The sequence below is a fragment of the Protopterus annectens genome, chromosome 8.part0 (genome assembly GCF_019279795.1).
Source record: "Protopterus annectens isolate FY-2018-M chromosome 8.part0, PAN1.0, whole genome shotgun sequence".
NCBI classification, from domain to species: domain Eukaryota; kingdom Metazoa; phylum Chordata; order Ceratodontiformes; family Protopteridae; genus Protopterus; species Protopterus annectens.
The window spans coordinates 447,744,469-447,762,633 of NC_056741.1; the positions used below are offsets into that span (position 1 = coordinate 447,744,469).

Sequence of the window (18,165 nt, forward strand, 5' to 3'; positions counted from 1 at the left end):
ATATATTTTTACGAGTATTTTTAAAAAATATATTAAAAAATACATGAGGTTTTTGGATGATATACTTATTGTGTGGGAAGGACCTGAAAAAGAAATAAAAAGATTTGTGGATTATATAAATGATACTACAACTTTTCTTAAATTTACACACAAGTATAATAGAACAATGATTAATTTTCTGGATACTAATATAGAAATAAACAATTTGAAGTTTACATCTAAAATATATCAAAAGCCTACCTTTAGTAACTCATATTTAGAATACTCTAGTAATCATCCTGTGGCACAGAAAAATAGTATAGTGAAAGGGCAACTTATTAGAGTAGCGAGAATGACATCTAGATATGAAGACTTGGAACAAGAGTTGAAAGTTGTAGCTAAAATGTTTTTGGACAGAGGGTATCCTGAGAAGAAAGTATATGACACACTTGAATATGTAAAAAGTGAATGGGGGAAGAAATACAAGCCCCTATTGGGTAATAATAGTGCTATATATGAGTTTCAAACTAAAGAAGTTAAATCTAATAGTAATAAGAAGTTTGAAAGGGCAATGGTCATACCCTATGGACAGAAAGCAAAGGAAGTTCGGAAAATTATACAAAAGAATTGGATTATACTTAAAAATAACCCTAAGTTATGGGACATAGGGGGAGACGCGCCAAATTTTGTATATAAGGTAGGATGGAATTTAAAAAAGAATTTTGAGAATGAAAATATTAAAATTCATGATAGAACAGGGACCAACAGATGTGGGACATGCTCTCAATGTATGTTTGTTTGCCAAGATAAGTGTATTACATTAGGAAATGTTTTAAAAACAGTTATTAGACCAGAAAAAGGAAATTGCCAAACAAGGGGCATTATATATTTAGCCATGTGTACATCCTGTCCAGGGTTTTACGTAGGGAAAACGGAAAGGAGACTCAGGGACAGGATGTACGGACATGGTTATCAAATTAAGACACATAATATTAATAATGCCCTCTTCAGGCATATTCAATTGTCAGGTAATTGTAAGGAATTTAAGTTTTGCATTCTAGAGAAAGTTTTAAGAAACCCAAGGGGAGGGAATTATAAAAATTATGTCGAAGAAAGGGAGACTAAATGGCAAGTTAGGTTATAAGCCAACATACCCCCAGGGTTGAATGAAATTATATCCATTAAGCCAGTGCTGAATAAAAAGGCAGAACAGTATACTTAAAGCCTGTACAAAGCCACTTTATTTTGTTTTAAACATTTTATTGGATAACAAATAGTCTATTTTATTGTATGTAGTGTTTTTATGAACATTTTGAATTATATTTTAGACACATAGTAGCAGGATATTGTACTGTTTAGTATGTGTAAGCTATGTATGTGAAAGCTATCCTTTTAAGAAGATAATTGTTTTATTAATTAAAGAATGACATCAGAAATGGGTAGGGTATTTAAAGGGGATTATAATACAATATGGCAGATTCTGATGAAATCCCCAGGAGGGGATGAAAGTGCTCAATCTGCATCAATTTTTTGTGGAATAAAAGTTTGTATAAAGCAATTCCTGGCATTGACAGTGCTTTTTTAGTTTTTTATTCGTGGACTTTGCACTGTTGGGGTTTGGACATTTGTTTTACTTACATGATGATAAATATGTTAGGGTTTCTAAAAACAAAATAAATATTGCCTATCAAAGGATACATGTAGCCTTGAAAGATTTACTTTTGGAGGGGCTTATTGATTTAATAACCCTCACTTTTTTACCAAACAACAAGCCTTTAGTCCCATCCATCTTTGGCATACCCAAAGTACATAGACCAGGGGGATCCTCCATTGAAGCAATTGTTTCTGCTGAAGGGTCACTAACTGCCCCCCTTGCAAAATACCTGGACGTTAAATTGAAAAATATAGTTAAAGAAAAATCCATATTAAAGGACTCATGGGATTTTTTTAAGGTGTGTAAAACCCTCTCTAGGCCAATCAGAGATTTGTTTTATTACAATAGATGCTATATATTTATTTGGGTGCATTCCCCATGACGAAGGCATTACTTGGTTTGAGGAGGCCTTGATAAAATTCAGCAGTTTAAGTCAAAATGAACTTTGGGTGTACCTGGAATTGATACACATGGTCTTGGGTCAAAACGATGTGTATTTTGAAGGAGAATTTTACAAGCAAACCAGTAGAGTTGCTATGGGGGCAACTTGGGCCCCCTTATACGCTAACCTCATTTTGATGATGTGGAACATTTACATGTTTTGAACTCTAGACATAAAGATTGCTGGATTCTTTACAAGAGATTTATGGATGATATCTTTTGGGTCGACACAGAGGATAGACTAGTAGAATTTATGGAATATATATCCACCACCACTACCTTTTTACGTTTTACTTAACAAATAGACCATGAGATGTTACACTATTTGGATGTAACACTATATAAATACCAAGATACAGTTAGGTCTAAAATATATAGGAAGAAAACCTACTCCAATTCCCTGTTATATTTTACCAGCACCCATCCTTATCAGAAAGTTAGTATAATTAAGGGGCAGTTTGTCCGCATCAGTAGAATGACTTCCTTTTATTTGGACTACAAAAGAGAATACGAAATACTGAAAGGGATGTTCTTGGATAGAGGTTACCCATTAGAATTGATAGAAAAAATCCATAAGGAAGTCCTCGAGGGTAAGAATAATTGGTTTGTACCCATCTTAGGAGAGGACCTCATGTTGGAGGCAAACAGAGATAATGCCCCTGTTACGAGTTTGGGTTTACAACAACATAAAGGTACAGGATACGAATATGCCTTTGTCACATAATACAATGGTGATTCTAGAATAATTAACAATATTGTAAGAGAATGGCAAAGGTTTGCCAGTTTGTCCTACTTAAACAGTTTTGATACCCTCTTTAACATTATTTACAAGAGGGGTCTTAACATCAAGGAAATATTGGAGAAAAAATTGAAAACATTAATAGAAATAAGAAGGGAGCATATAAATGCAGGTCTTGTCCACAATGTAAATATATTATGAACAAAGACACCATCTACTTGGAAGCTAGGGACAAAAATATCACAGGAAATCAGTATTACACCTGTGACACCAGTGAGGTAATCTACCTAGCCAGGTACAATCAGTGTCCAGCATTTTATATGGGCAAGGCTGAAAGAAAATTAAAAAAAGAGAGTCTATGAACACGCATATGATATTCAGACAAAAAATACAAGGAATGTATTTTTATACAAACACACCTTACATTGCCCTAGAACAGGATACTTATTCTTTGTCTTGGAAGCCATTTCAGTGGACATGAGAGGGGGACTGTGGGAAACCAGGTTAGAGTAAGTCCCCTGGACTGAATGACATGGTATCCCTAGCCCCAGTTGTCAAGTTAAGGGCAGCCAAATTGTAAGAGAGAGAAATATATGCTTAAGTACTAAGTGAAATGAGGTTATGCCCTAGTTATAATGTTGCATTTAATATTAACACAGAAATATATTTTTATTTAAAAAAATGGGGTCCATTGTATATGTTGTATTGTGTGTCATGTGAATTTTTAGTGAATTGCAAGACTTGAATGGTGGTGTTAATTTAATTTATTTTAATTTAAAATGTGTATACATTTCTTGTTAACTAGAGAATACAAAGAATTTTAAGTAAACAATAAGGGCTTAACCTGGTATTGACACAATGTTTAAGTTGACACATTTTTTAAATGTTAATGAGATTTTGAACAGGAGATTATAAAAGGAAGGGGTTGTACTTTGGGGAAACGTGCATCTGATGAAGTAATTTTGACGAAAACGCAGATAGTTATGAGTGTTTGTGTTTGATGTATTTTATGTGCGTGTTGTAATTTGCTTTTATTTTTCCGCCTCAGTTGATTATTAGTGTTTACTTTATTCATTTATTTATTTATTTGGTCCTCCTTTTCTCCATTTCTCATTTATCTATATATGTAGTGCTGTACAGATTTATAATAAGAGCACTTGGCATAAATGGCTATATGAGAGTCGAAAGAGAATTAGAAGGTACTTTAAATGCGTTTTCTTTTCAAATTATTAACCTTAAGTTCTGTGGAAGGGAATTGATTTCTTTGTGGTTTAGCCATCTTTTAATATTAACTTTGTTTTTGTGTCTATATCAAGTCAAATGAACTTTTAGGAAATAGTTATTCATTTGTTTTTATACAGCCATTATTGTAAGGATTTTAAGTTGTTATAGAGATCATGAAATAGCAACCAATGGCTGTATGTATGGGACTGATATAAGATGTCTTCTTTAAATTGTGCTTCGTTAAATACAAATGGCCTCAACAGTGGCAATGAGAGGTGGTTGAAGTATTTAAAAATTCATAAAACACATATGGCTGTTTTTTTTACATGAAACTCTTTTTTGCAAGATGATTTTAGTAAGTTAAATACAAAGAAATATGCATACGTTCTAGCCTTAAGAAAAAGAGAAGGGGAACAGCAATCATATGGAGAAATTGTTACATAATGCCTAGGTTTCTGACTCATACAGCGATGATGTGTATAGTCATTGAATATAAAAAAAAACTTTTGGCTTAGCAAACATGCACTGGATTCTTGAAGTGGAGTTAAATTCTCTATAAAATATTTAAAAATTAACTTTGAATATCAAGGGTGGTATAATAATGTTGGGAGACTTTAACTATATATTTAAAGAAAATGCTAGTGCAATTAACAAGCCCAGAATTTCAGTATCTGCTAAGACTTTAGTAAACTTTACTGACTTAATAGCTGTAATATTTTTCTTAATCAAATTCTTTATTTTACATTTATTACTCTTATAAGACTTATTATACATTCAGGAATTAGTTCATATGTTTCAAATGATTTAGTTACTAAAAAAGAAAGTAAAGGTGGCACCATCTCCTTTATAAGATTACAATGGAATGATTTGTACAGTAATGATAAAGCTAAGAAAATTGATTTCTTCCAATAGAGTGCCAGCTTATATAACAAAATTAACAGATTTTAAAGAGTAGTTTCAAAAATAAAAATGCAACAGTTCTTATACCTTAATAATGAAGATTCTAATGTGATCCTATAAGATGTGATAAAAGCACATTTATGTAGCAAATTTGCAACTTGGTATTACAAGAAGGGAATGCAGTGAGATAGACTTATTTGAACTCCAAGAAAGTACAGACAGAATAAAGTAAAAATATAAAATGGAGAAAGTGGTTATAAGAAATGAAAAAAAAAAATGAATGTAGAGTTTCAGAAGATCCTCAGCATAAGGTACCATTGGTTTACAGAAAGTCATATTACATTGTAACGGTGTAGCTCCTGAACGGTTGTATAAATTATCTCTTGTATCCAAAATGGTAGCAAGAACTAATCACATCAACCACATCTGTCCCTGGTAGTAATAAGAACTTTATGGACATGGAAGAAATTCTGGACAGTTTTAGATGTTTTTTTTTTTTTGGGTTACGTATTGAAAGTATAAAAATTACAAAGTGCGAACGCTCAGATGAGCGAAAATGCCGCAAATCAAAGTTTTTTTTTCTTTCATCGCAGTACAGTGAAGACTGGAATATTTGCCCTTTCTTCACTGTAGTGAGATCTCTGAGTTGGAATATATATTTAGTGGGGGGTGTATGGGGGCACAACCCCCCACAATAACGTTTTAGAGTTGCAGCATATTCACTCATCTGAACATTCGCACTTTGTAACTTTCATGCTTTCAGTAGGTATACTTTTTTTTATATAGGAATATACACAAAGTTTTTTGTGCAAATACAAAAACATATAAATGTCTATTTATTTAACAGAAACAAAGGAGCAAATTAAAAGTTGAGGGAAAATAAAGCTCCAGATAATGACTGCATCATTCCTGGATTATATAAATTATTGCTTCAAAATATTTTCTCTTTTATAGAAAGTATTCGCAGAAACTAAAACTACATTTAACATATCTCTGTCATGGGAACATACAATTTCTTCTTAGTAAAACAGGACAAAAATTCAACTCTCTGCTTTTGTAGCCCTACGTCATTATTAAATGTTGATTACACCATTTTTATGTCGGTCCTTGCCAGTAGACTAAAATATGCTAAGTTAACAGAGAAAGATCAAACTGATTTTATATTAAATAGTTAAATGGGATAACATTAAAAGAATAATTACTTTAATTGATTACATTAATAATAGTAAACAAGAGCCATCTATAATTTGCCTGGATCTAGGCAAATCTTTTGATTCAGTAAATTAATTTTATTTACCTAAATATTAGAAATATACAGATTTTTCAAGTAATTTTATGTGTCTCATTAATCATTGTAATCAAAATTAATAGTCATACATTAGACTAGGATCTTTTACTTGTCATTGAAAAAGATGAGCAGTGTGGATGACAAAAGTTAAAGTATTGCAGAATATGAATATTCTCATGGAACAAAAAGAGGAGCAACTGCAGAGTGCTACAGCAAAATAGGGGGGTATTTGGATAATACACATGGGATTAGAAAGGTTGCTGTTAAGCATCTGTTTTTGATAACTACCACAAAAACTGTTAGCACAGTAACTTAGCTAACAAAGTATAAAGGCTTGTCAAGAAACTTAGGGAGCCTGTGACAAGAAGAATAAGAAATCTATGGGAGGTATTAGAGAGTTCTGAAATTTTGTGAACATTTGTTAAAAGCAGAGAAATTTGAAAACCAAGAAAAGGCACAATGCAAATATTTATGGAAGACTTAATTATTCCAAGAGTAGATCAAAGTAAGGCATCAAATAGCTAAGATAGGAAGGGATGAGATAAAAATGGTGGTATATAGTCCATCAGCATTGAATTCTGTACAAACATGGTACTCCTGTGGAAGTTAGAAGAGAAGAAAGTGGTAAAGGGCTGGAAGGGTGTGTTTCACAATATTTTCATAGGAAGAAGGTTATGGTGGCTGTATTACCCAAGGAGGGTCAAGACCCTTCAGACCCATCTTTGTAAAGTCCCATTTCAATTTTAAATCATAATTCTAAAGTGTCTGTATCTTTACTCACTAAGAGAGTGGCAAATGTGTTCCCAAATTTGATAAACAAGTGTGGTTTTGCGGTGTCAGGCAAACATTTAACACCGCTATTATAACTGTGATGATCCTGAGGAAAGCAGCATATAAGAAAACACTATTATTTTTGGCAGGTCCTGATGTAGGAAACGTATCCAGTAGAGTTGGCTTGGATTTTATGAGTAGAGTAGTGATAGTATTTGTGTTCACTGATAGAATTATAGGGTTCATAAGGAGGATATATAAAGGGTTAGAGACCAGAATTAAGATGGAAGGATTCCTCCCTGACATACTGTGTTTGAACAGAGGAGATCGTCAGCGGTCTTTTCTTTCCCTTCATTTGCTTAATATTTGGTGCTGTTAGCAAAAAAAAAAAAAAAAGAGGCTCACAAAACAAGGGTATAACTGGTATGGTACTCACGAAGATTTAGCAATATTTTTAGATGAGATTTTGTACCTTATAAGTCGAGAAAAAGGACATGGTGCTGTAGAACAGTTTGTTTTTTTCAAGATATAAAATAAATGAAGATAAAACAAGGTCAATAGCCGTAACTGTATACCATCATTTGAACTGATTCAGCAGTGGCCAAATTTATGGGGACGTGATAACAGTGTTTAAACGTATGGATTAAAAATTATTCTGTTATTGCAGTTAAGGATATGTAGAAAAAGACTGAACAAAATATGCTACAAAAATTGAACAGCCAGAAGCTCTTCATTATGGAAAGTAAGATAGAGAAATGGTGGACAATAGTTAAGAATTGAAGGAATTTGCTTGGGAGAGGAAGACAGCATGGGTTTAGTGGGATAAGTTGATTCCACCCAAAGCACAAGGTGTTTTTTTTTTTTGTAATGATTTCCTGATTTGATGAGATACTTTAGCAATATGCAGTTAAAGTTTTTATGCATAACGCAAGCATAAAGTTATAAATCAAAGTGGAAGGGGGTGATTATGAAACTGGGTGAACTTCCAGAAGTAGGGAAAATAACATTTTGAGTGCAGGTCTTTAAGAAAAATAACCTTACAAAATATTATATCCATAAACTAGTGTAGAGTGTTTTAAGAACTAAGCCAACAATGGAATGAAGAAAGGAGATTTTACCAAGAGGGATGACTTCAACTAAGGGTATTGAGAATAGGCAGGGGGGGCTGGGATTTACTGAAATAAATTAAGGAAGCTGGGAAAAATAACTAGGGAGAGAAATAGAGTGGAATGGAAGTAAGCAGAAGGTTGGACTGTAGGTTAGAGACTGCCTGCCGTATCAAGGATTAATTAATAACTGGATAGACAAAGAAACAGGGAGGTGTTGCGTGAAAGACCATATCTGGTAGAGTTTTTAGATGAGTCTAGAAGTGAAGTTGATAAAAATGGATAACTAATAAGGCATATGCAATATTATAGGATAGTTATAAGAATAAGTCGAAGGAGGATGGAAAAGACTGGGAAAATAGCATGAAAATGTAGTTTGCAAAGAAAGAATTGAAGGAAATCTGTATGACTTCCAAATATGCTGCAAGGTGCCGTTGGCTGAGGATTTTTGCATGGATGTATTTGTGTATTTTTGTACTTCAAGCAGATTACAGAGAATTTTTCCTCAGGCAGATAGCAAATGCTAGAGGTATGATAGGGAAATGAAAAGTAATTGGGAACATTTTTTTTGGAATGTAACAAGTTTGCAGAGTTTAAAAATTCCCTACGGAATACTTTGTCAGAAATATAGTGGAAGCAAATAAATAGCTGTAACTAAGAACATGATTTTTTTCAGCTGGGATATACTCTCTGCATTGCCTTGGCATAATAAGGCCTAGCTAAGTTTAATGCAATTGTCTGACCAAAAAAGCAGTTACTAGAAAGTGGAAATAAAAATCTTAACCACCCATAACTGAAGAATTGAAAATTGTACAGCAGGTAAAAGAATTGGAAGTGGGATCTTTAGAAAAGGGAAGGAGCACAATATATAGAAATAAATGGAATGTGTGGGTGCAATACATAACAGAATAACATTCAGGAGAAAGAGTGAGGTTTAAGGTAAGGAAGGAATTGATCAATTTAATGATGGACTGTGTTAAATTTGTTAAAAAGAAGACTTCTACTGCTTGAAAATAATATTACTAAATGTTTTCTCTTCTTTTAATGTATTTGCACATCTGCCATATATTAAAATATGATGATTCAGTAAAGATGTTAAAAAATAAAGGTAAAATAGAGTATGAACAAGGTTGACTCATTTTCCTTGTTTGCTTTGGCTATTGTGCCTGTAGCCAGTTACATAAAACGTAATGATGTAGAAGGAAATGGTAATTTGAAGTAGCTATTAAAGAAATAGCTATTTTAAAGCAGCAATAATCCAGCATATTCTGCTTGCATAAACATGTTAAACATTTTGAAATGTTATGTGTAAATACCCAGAGGTAAAAGGCATGGTGATTTACGTTACTCCTATAGCATTTACACCGGACTGTAGACTGAATGTTAAAAAAAAAAAGTGATAAGCTTAAAAAAATAGGTTCATAGGTTAGTACTAGGCTAACTGCTGTTGCGAGCCATTTTAAGCCTAGCCAGTTATCCCCTGTGAGATTCAAACCCTGTGCCTTGTGTTTGTAATTAACAATTAGGCCACCCTCCCAACCCCAGGCATTTAATCTTTTGGAATTAAATGTTGAGAGGCTGGAATGCTTAACACAGATAATTTATTGAGAAGTTTGATTTGGATTTGAAAAACTGGTTTATAGTACAAAACATTACATGGGTTATGAATGTTAAAGTTGATTTAATCTCAGATATAATTAAACAAGAATATCTACCCATTCTTGATTTTCAAAGTATCTGAACAAATGCTGAGACAAGATCCTAATTATCTAAGATCTACAAAATATATCTGCCTATAATTTCACACCAGAGATAACTATTGTGATTCAGCTGTCCAAATGAGTTGATCAACATTGATTACAATAGACAAAATGATATTACAACTCTAAAAAAAAAATCATAATTTTATTTTGGAGATTATTCTCTTGGAAATTTCCGCATCGATCATTTATCACTCCACATAAATTTGAAATTATATACAAAAAGGTATTGGTTATTAGTGGTATAAATCCTTGAAGCAGATTAACAGCATATGGTTTATAACTGCAATGTTCTGCAACCTTTTTGGGGGAGAGGGGTCAATGCTCCCTGTAAGCATTGTGGTCTAACAAATTGATGTCAACCAAATTCTTAGTAGTGGTTAATGCTGCAATTCCCAGATGTATACCCAGGTCTTAGTTCCTGTGTCTTTGGAGCTTATTAATAATAGCTAGGAGAATGACTACAAAGAATTTGAAAATTAAGTTATGCCTTCAGTTTTTGGATTTGTTAATAATGTCAGTGATTTGTGTCACAAGAAATGTCTACTATTAATATGAAAATAAAGATTGTACTGTATAATTACTGGCTAAAATTGAACTCATTAATAGAGCAATTATAATCTATGCTGCATGATTAGTTTATATTGTTTGGATGTTTAATGTATCGTAGTAATGTATTGCCTGTTATGGACAGGTTGACAGATGAGATCAGACAGGAGGCCCCATTGATTATGATGTTTGCAGATGACATTGTGATCTGTAGTGAGAGTAGGGACCAGGTTGAGGAGACCCTGGAGAGGTGGAGATATGCTGTAGAGAGGAGAGGAATGAAGGTCAGCAGGACTACAACAGAATGTGTGTGTGAATGAGAGGGGAGGATAGAGGAAATGGTGAGGATGCAGGGAGTAGAGTTGGCGAAGGTGGATGAGTTTAAGTACTTGGGATCAACAGTTCAGAGTAATGGTGAGTATGAAAGAGAGGTGAAGAAGAGAGTACAGGCAGGGTGGAATGGGTGGAGAAGTGTGTCAGGAGTGATTTGTGACAGATGGGCACCAGTAATGGTGAAAGGGAAGGTCTACAAGAAGGTAGTGAGACCCAGCTGTGTTGTATGGGTTGGAGATGGTGGCATTGACTAGACTAGACAGAAATTCCTAGAACTACGCAATAGAGTCAAAAAGCTAATAAAACAGGACAAATTCCAATACTACCAGTCTGCCCTAGACTCCTCCCAACACAGCCCCAAACAATTCTGGTCCTCCATAAACTCCATCCTCAACCCAGGTAAAGTCAGTACCCCTCCTCCTAACATCCCTCACTCCTCAGAAAATATTGCTACCTCATTCAGCACACACTTCACACAAACCATACTATCACTAGCTGAACAACACAACCCCCTCCCCTCCATCCCACACTCCCACACCTTCAACTAGTAATCTCCCCACTGCCTTCTCTTTTTCTCCTATACCTACCTTCAACATAAGAAAACTCTTAACTAAACTTGAGCCCACCAAATTAGCAGCAGACAACCTCCCAAGTGAATGCCTACAAATCGCAGCTGATGCTCTGGCCTACCCAATATCCATCTTGATTAACCGATCGCTGTCAGAAAGTTACGTTCCCACACTGTGGAAAGTATCACATATAATTCCCCTCCACAAAGGCGGACCCTCCACAGAACTAACCAATTACCGCCCCATAGCTATTCTCTCTCCACTCTCCAAAATACTAGAGAGATGCATACATTCTCAGGTCTCTACCTCCTTACTAACAACCTCCTTTCCAATACTCAGCATGGTTTTCGACCAAACCATAGCACCACCACTGCCTTACTCTCCTTTACTAACACTGTCCTGCAGCATAAAAACAATGGCTATCTCTCCTCTGCTACTTTCCTAGACCTATCTAACACATTTGACATGGTCCCACACAAACAACTTATCTCTGTCCTCAATAACCTATCCTTCTCACAATCGGCCACAATTGGTTTCAGAGTTACCTGTCTGACTGCCAACAATCCATTGTATGGCAGAATGACATATCTCCCCAACTACCTGTCTCCATAGGGGTTCCCCAAGGATCCATCCTTGGACCCCTACTCTTCTCTGTTTTCACCAATAATCTAGCCTCTGTCACCAAACATGGCACACTCATACAATACGCAGATGACTCAACCATTATCTGCTCAGCCCAGTCCCTACCCAAACTGCAAAAAGTCACACAGGAAGCCTTTTCCTCTGTTGAAACTTGGTTATCCAGTACCCAATTAATACTCAACCCAAACAAAACTAAACTACTCATCTTCCAACCCACCAAACATACTCAAAACAACTCTCACTTTAACATCACAGCAAAAGACAACACCACTATATACCCAACTGAACACACCAAATTGCTAGGAGTGGAAATAGACAATAAACTAAAATTTGACATTCACATATCCATGACCATAAAAAAGTCCACAAAAAACTAGGAGCATTATACAGAAATAAGCAACTTCTCACCAAAGCAGCAAAGATTTCAATAGCAAATTCCCACCTTATCTCCACCCTACTTTATGCCTCTCCAATATATACCAACCTAAGGCTATGCGATCTAAACAAGCTAGGACACCTGCTACAACAAAATCGCCAAATTCGCCACAGGGGCATCCTACCATAGTCACCACTGTCTCTCACTTGCTGAACTGGGCTTGCTTGAACTCCCTCACCTCCTTCAGTGGTATCAACTCTCACTCACCCACAAACTAGTAAACCATCCACTAAATGTCCCATCCCTCCAGAATCTACTCCAACCCTATCGCACCACCGGACTACTAAGATCCAGCAACAAAAATCACTTTCAGATCACTAAAGCCAATAACTCTGCTGGTGAAGCAGTATTCTCTTGCACCATAGCCAAATTATGGAACTCCCTCCCACCCACAATTACCTCCATACCATCATGCACCCACTTCAAAACTTTACTAAAAGCGCACCTAAAAACATGCTGGCTATGCCCTTGCAACTCCCACTCTAATATCACCCATCCCATCCAACCACTACCTTTCTTTCCACTACACTAACTAACTTGATTTTAGCAAGCTCAGATGATCATAAGCCTAGTACTTATTATACAGCAGGAACTTCTTATTGTAACATTTGTTAATGTCTGCTATGTACTTCACAGATAAAGATTATAGTTGTCTACTGATGTACTATGTTCTTCATCTGTAAATATGTTGTAAGTAATTGCTATGTAATCCAATGTAACTGCTGTCTATTTTAACTGTGGAGCTTTTCTACCTGGGCCTCCGCTGAAAATGGACCTATGTCCAGTCGGACACTCCCGGTCAACAAATATAAATAAATAAATAAAAATTGACAAAAAGGCAGGAATCATAGCTGGAAGTGGCAGAGTTAAAGATGTTAAGATTTGCACTGGGTTTGAGAAGAATGGACAGGATTAGGAATCGATATATTAGAGGGTCAGCTCAGGTTGGTCGGTTTGGAGGCAAAGTCAGAGAGGCGAGATTGGGTTGGTTTGGACATGTGCTGAGGAGGGATGCTGGGTCTATTGGGAAAATGATGCTAAGGATGGAGCTGCCAGGTAAGAGGAAAAGAGGAAGGCCTAAAATAAGGTTTATGGAAGTGATGAGAGAGGACAATGCAGGTGGTTGGTGCGACAGAGCAATATGCAGAAGACAGGAAGAAATGGAAACAGATGATCCGCTGTGGCGACCCCTAACGGGAACAGCCGAAAGAGAAGTAGAAGTAACGTATTGCCTGTAAATGTATCTTTTAGGGCAATGCATTTGTTACAGAAAATTTCAGTAAAGTAATAAAACTTTGGAAAACTCATGTAAGAAAGGAGGTTCAGAAGTTAAAAAAAAAAAAAAAAAAAAAAAAAATTAAGTCGTCTGATTAGAACAAGCAAAGACTATGTCTGTGGACACATGCTCATGCAGTAGAACTTCACAAACAAGTCTGTTGACTGAGAAAATAAAATAATTCTGTCCCTCTCGGTCATGGAAACTATAAGCCCCACACCAGAATGTACATAAAATAATATAAAATTTATTTGTACAGGTTAAGCGCTTTCGTCCCTCAAAATACAAAGCTGGGACTTCTTCAGAACAAATAAATAATACCATCAAGTTTTTATATAGACCAAACAATTAGCCACCTTACATCAGTTAATTAATTAAAACCACTACTCCGTAAAAAAAAAAAAAAATGTATTTGAATTATTAGGACAAGGACCAGGTTTTGTATATAAAACTGGGAGAAATCTTAAATATTGGTTCAAATATACACAAGTACACCTCCATGGCTATTAGAGACACGACTAAATGTAATAGTTGTAAGCAATGCCCCTATATTTTAGATACATATGTCATATGTTTAACAGGGATTACACATAACATCGGGTTAAAAAGCAGCAACTGCAACACCAGGGGAGTAATTTATATTTCTGTATGTCAAGATTATGGAAATTATTGTGTGGGGAAAAAAGAAGATTGAGATCTAGAATTTATGAGCATATATGTATGCTATTCTAAAGGGTAAATTAAATAATGCCCTATATAAGCACGCCCTAGTATGCCAGGGTTTTACAAAATTCAGATTTGGGATCCTGGAAGTCGTGCCACAGAGTTCAGGGGGAGGGTGGTGGGAATTACAGATAGAATTAAGGGAATTGTACTGGATTTTCAAGTTGAATGTAACTGTCATACCAGGTCTTAATGACCTGTTTTTATCTTTTACCTCTATTGAAAAATGAGCTTTGGACCTTTGAAGGTTTCAGTACAGTTTTTTTAGTTTCATAGTTTATTTGATGTAGGATATTCGTCACTTAATATAAAATAATTGAATTTTTTTTGTGAATTTTTTTTTTTTTTTTTTTTATAAAGTTTAAAGCCAACTTCATATGGATTTGTTTTTTTATGGGTTAGTGCTTTTAATTAGTTAATTGATGTAAGGTGGCTAATTGTTTGGTCTATATAAAAGACTTGATGGTATTTATTTTGTTCCGAAGAAGTCCCAGCTTTATATTTTGAGGGACGAAAGTGCTTAACCTGTATAAATACATTTTATATTATTTTATGTATGTTCTGGTGTGGACCTTATAGTGTCCATGACCCATAAGGACCGAATTATTCTATTTGCTTGGTTCTTACACTTTGGTGCTGTTCAAACAGTTTGATTTGGTTATAAGTCTGTTGACTGCACTTCTGAGCCACATGTGCTGCACTACCCACAATTCAGAAATCATGTGTACATGATTCACATGTTACCATTTTCCTCCTTTTGAATTTGCCATAATTTTTTTTTTTGTTTTAGGATATTTGTGGCATTGGTTTCCTCTACTAGTGCCCAATGGAGAACACCTGCTTAGTGCATGAAAGAGAGAAAGATTTTGCTTTACCATCATCTTAGCCATTTCAGGCAATGGCTACTGGGCCATACAGTGGTCCAGTCCAAAATGTTAATGTCTGCTATAACCTGTCCAAGGTATTGAGCACAGCCACAGGTACAACCAGGCTAGGTAAGCATGCAAGTATTGTAATGACTTACAGTGCTGTCACCCTGGCATTCTTAGTGTGTGGGAAGCAGAGGTTGGGTAACAGTGCTGTAAATGGTATAAGTGATTGACGTTCTATTTTTATTTATTTTTTTGTCTCTGTCTTAGTGTGTGTAGCACATCTGTAGACCACTGTGTGGTGCTTCTGTGTCTGGTGGAAGTGGTATTGGCTAGGACTGTAGTAGGTCAGCTGCATTTATTGTGGAGTCCTGCAGATACCTTTCTTGTGGTGGGTTATGCCGAACTGTCTCAGGGTGCCTGCATTCTACCTGGTGTGTCTGTGTGTATGCCAGGGTCATATAGTTTGTGTAAGTCTGTTGAGTTGCGTATAGGGGGCACACACCTACCTGCTGCTTGAGATGGAAGGAACTAATGAGACATGTCTGTGGGGTTCTTGGTTGCAAGTGTTATCCTGGCATCTTATCTTACACTTGTCGCAGCTCTCTGAGGTGACCGTTTCTCTTTCACCATTAGCAGAACCTACTGCAGAAGGCAGGGGAGACTGCAGGAGAAGCAGGCTTTGTCCTAATGAAACATATACTGACTTGTGTTGTATATATCCATTCCACTGGTAAAATATGTTCACCTGCAACACACTTCTCGGTATCTGTCATTAATGCAGATATAGAGAATAGATGTGCTCAGCAGGCAGTTCAACCACAGCCCACCCCTGCTGAAGCTGTAGCCAGGGAAAAGAAGGTTAATGAGGCAGGGAGTGCTTCACCAGGGGGTTCTGGACTTCTCACTACCAGGTGGCCTAGCCATAGTTTGAGTAGGTGGAGGAAGGCTGAGATGGAGAGAGTATTGGTCAGACACATTGTCAGAATACACCTTGATGGCCTCCATTGTTGAGCTAAAGAGGAGATTGTGGCCTATGCCACAAGCAGCCAGGTCAGAGAGCTAAACTTCGTATTAATATTTGTACTTCTCCTTTTCTCAGCCTGATGTTTCCCCTTCCTTGAGTCAAGCCCCATGCACTAATCTTTGTCAAACCCTTCCCATTACCATTTGTTTGTCATCTGTAGATGTTCTTCTATTTCCATGTTACAGTATTCTGCATAAGGGTTTACCCTTCAGTCTCGTGTATGTACATCCAGTATCCAAAAGCTTTCAGTCCCTCTGTGGTGCGTGAGACGTCTGACTTAGGCGAGATTTCATGAGCCGTAAAGGTGACGTCGGCACGCACCAGCCCTCAGAACTTTTCAGCCGCCAGTTATGCGCCAGGTGTTCCTGCTACCGCTGATGGATTTGTTTATCAAATAAGTACCCTGTTGGGGACCTTTTCAGTCCTCCTAAAATTTGGCATTACTTGTCCATGTCATCCAGAAAGGGTAAGTCTCAGTGCAGCTACCAAATCCCTCATAAGGACGCCCATGATAAGTGCCTTTTCTGTTTGGGATGGTCGCCCAACCATAAGGCATGCCCGATTTTCCAGGCGTTCATGCCTAAAATATTGCACAGTTGCTTGCATGCGCTTAATCTTTATATTGAAAACCAAGATCTGAAGCAGTTTATGTTACGGATGGGAGGGCTCCGCAGACGTCTCCGCAGAATCACTAAAAAAGAAGGCCAGAACCTTACGGCCTTCATCTGATGCTGAGCCTCTTCTGGCTGATCCCCAACCTGTGGCTGACATAGGCCTGGTTTCTGGATCTGGACATGGATTCGCCACTCCGGAGGCCGCAGGTACCTCTCAGGATGCCGCACTATCCTTAGGTGGGAGCACATCCGCAGAAGCTATTCCGACGCCACAGGGGGGGGGGGGTCCTGCGTTTTCTGAGGAACTGTCTGAGCCGTCTGAGCCATCGCAGTCTCCGGTTTCTAGACAGACTTGCACAGGCCCTCTTAAAAGAAGAGAAAAGAGGAGAAACATTTTTCCTTCTACAGACATCATGCCTGATTGGCAGGTTTTCAGTCAAAGCCTTTTCAGTGCTTTTATGGCACTGAGGCCTACCAGCCTACTAACAGAGTCACTAGGGAAGAGGAAGTTCTTTCACATTCCTCTGAGGACTCTTTCTAACAAGTCACAACTTTCCTCCCCCTTGGGTTACGGATCCCCAGAGGAGAAGTCAGTGGACCATGACTCCCCAGCTGAAGACTTAACCTTTATTGAGACAATAAGCAGGATGAAGGATCACTTTAAATGGGAATCCTCAGAACTGACATGGGTACAAAAGAGGTACTACGACCTCATTTAAATGGAAACCCCCAGCCCATCTGCTGTTCCTCCCTCCCATCCTGCCTGCCTTTTTAGATGCCTTTTCTTCTGCATCTGTGAACCCTGACTCCCAACCTCCTGCCCCACACAGAGCAGACAAGCTTTATAAAATTCATGACAGTACTAAGCATCTGCTTAAGTGCCTGCCAGCTGATCTTGCCACTATATCAGTCTCTGTGGATAAAGCTTCCAAACTGCTACCTACTACCACCATTCTCCCAGCTGGCAATGACAGCAAGACAGTGGAAAAGTTGGGCAAAAAGATATATACCTCGGCTACCTTGGCCTTCAGAGCTACAAACTGCTAGACCCACATGGCCAAGTATACCTTGTCCCTCTCAGAATCTGCCACCAAACACCTGCTAGATATTCCAGACTCCCCTGCCAAAGTATCACTGTCCTGTCACCTGGCTCTCTCCTCCCAGGTCACCAGACACTCTATCAAGTGTAGTTACGATGCGGCTGAATCCTCTACCAGGTCAGCAGCCTCAGCATCTGCCTTACGCAGATACTCTTGGCTTCGCCT

General features: G+C 37.1%; 1 protein-coding gene across 1 annotated transcript in view; it reads left to right on the forward strand.

Moving 5' to 3' along the window:
* The window catches only part of LOC122808866 (mothers against decapentaplegic homolog 4-like), a gene marked incomplete in the record, with an annotated part of 2,707,603 nt that overhangs the window by 2,504,737 nt on the left and 184,701 nt on the right, over positions 1–18,165 (forward strand).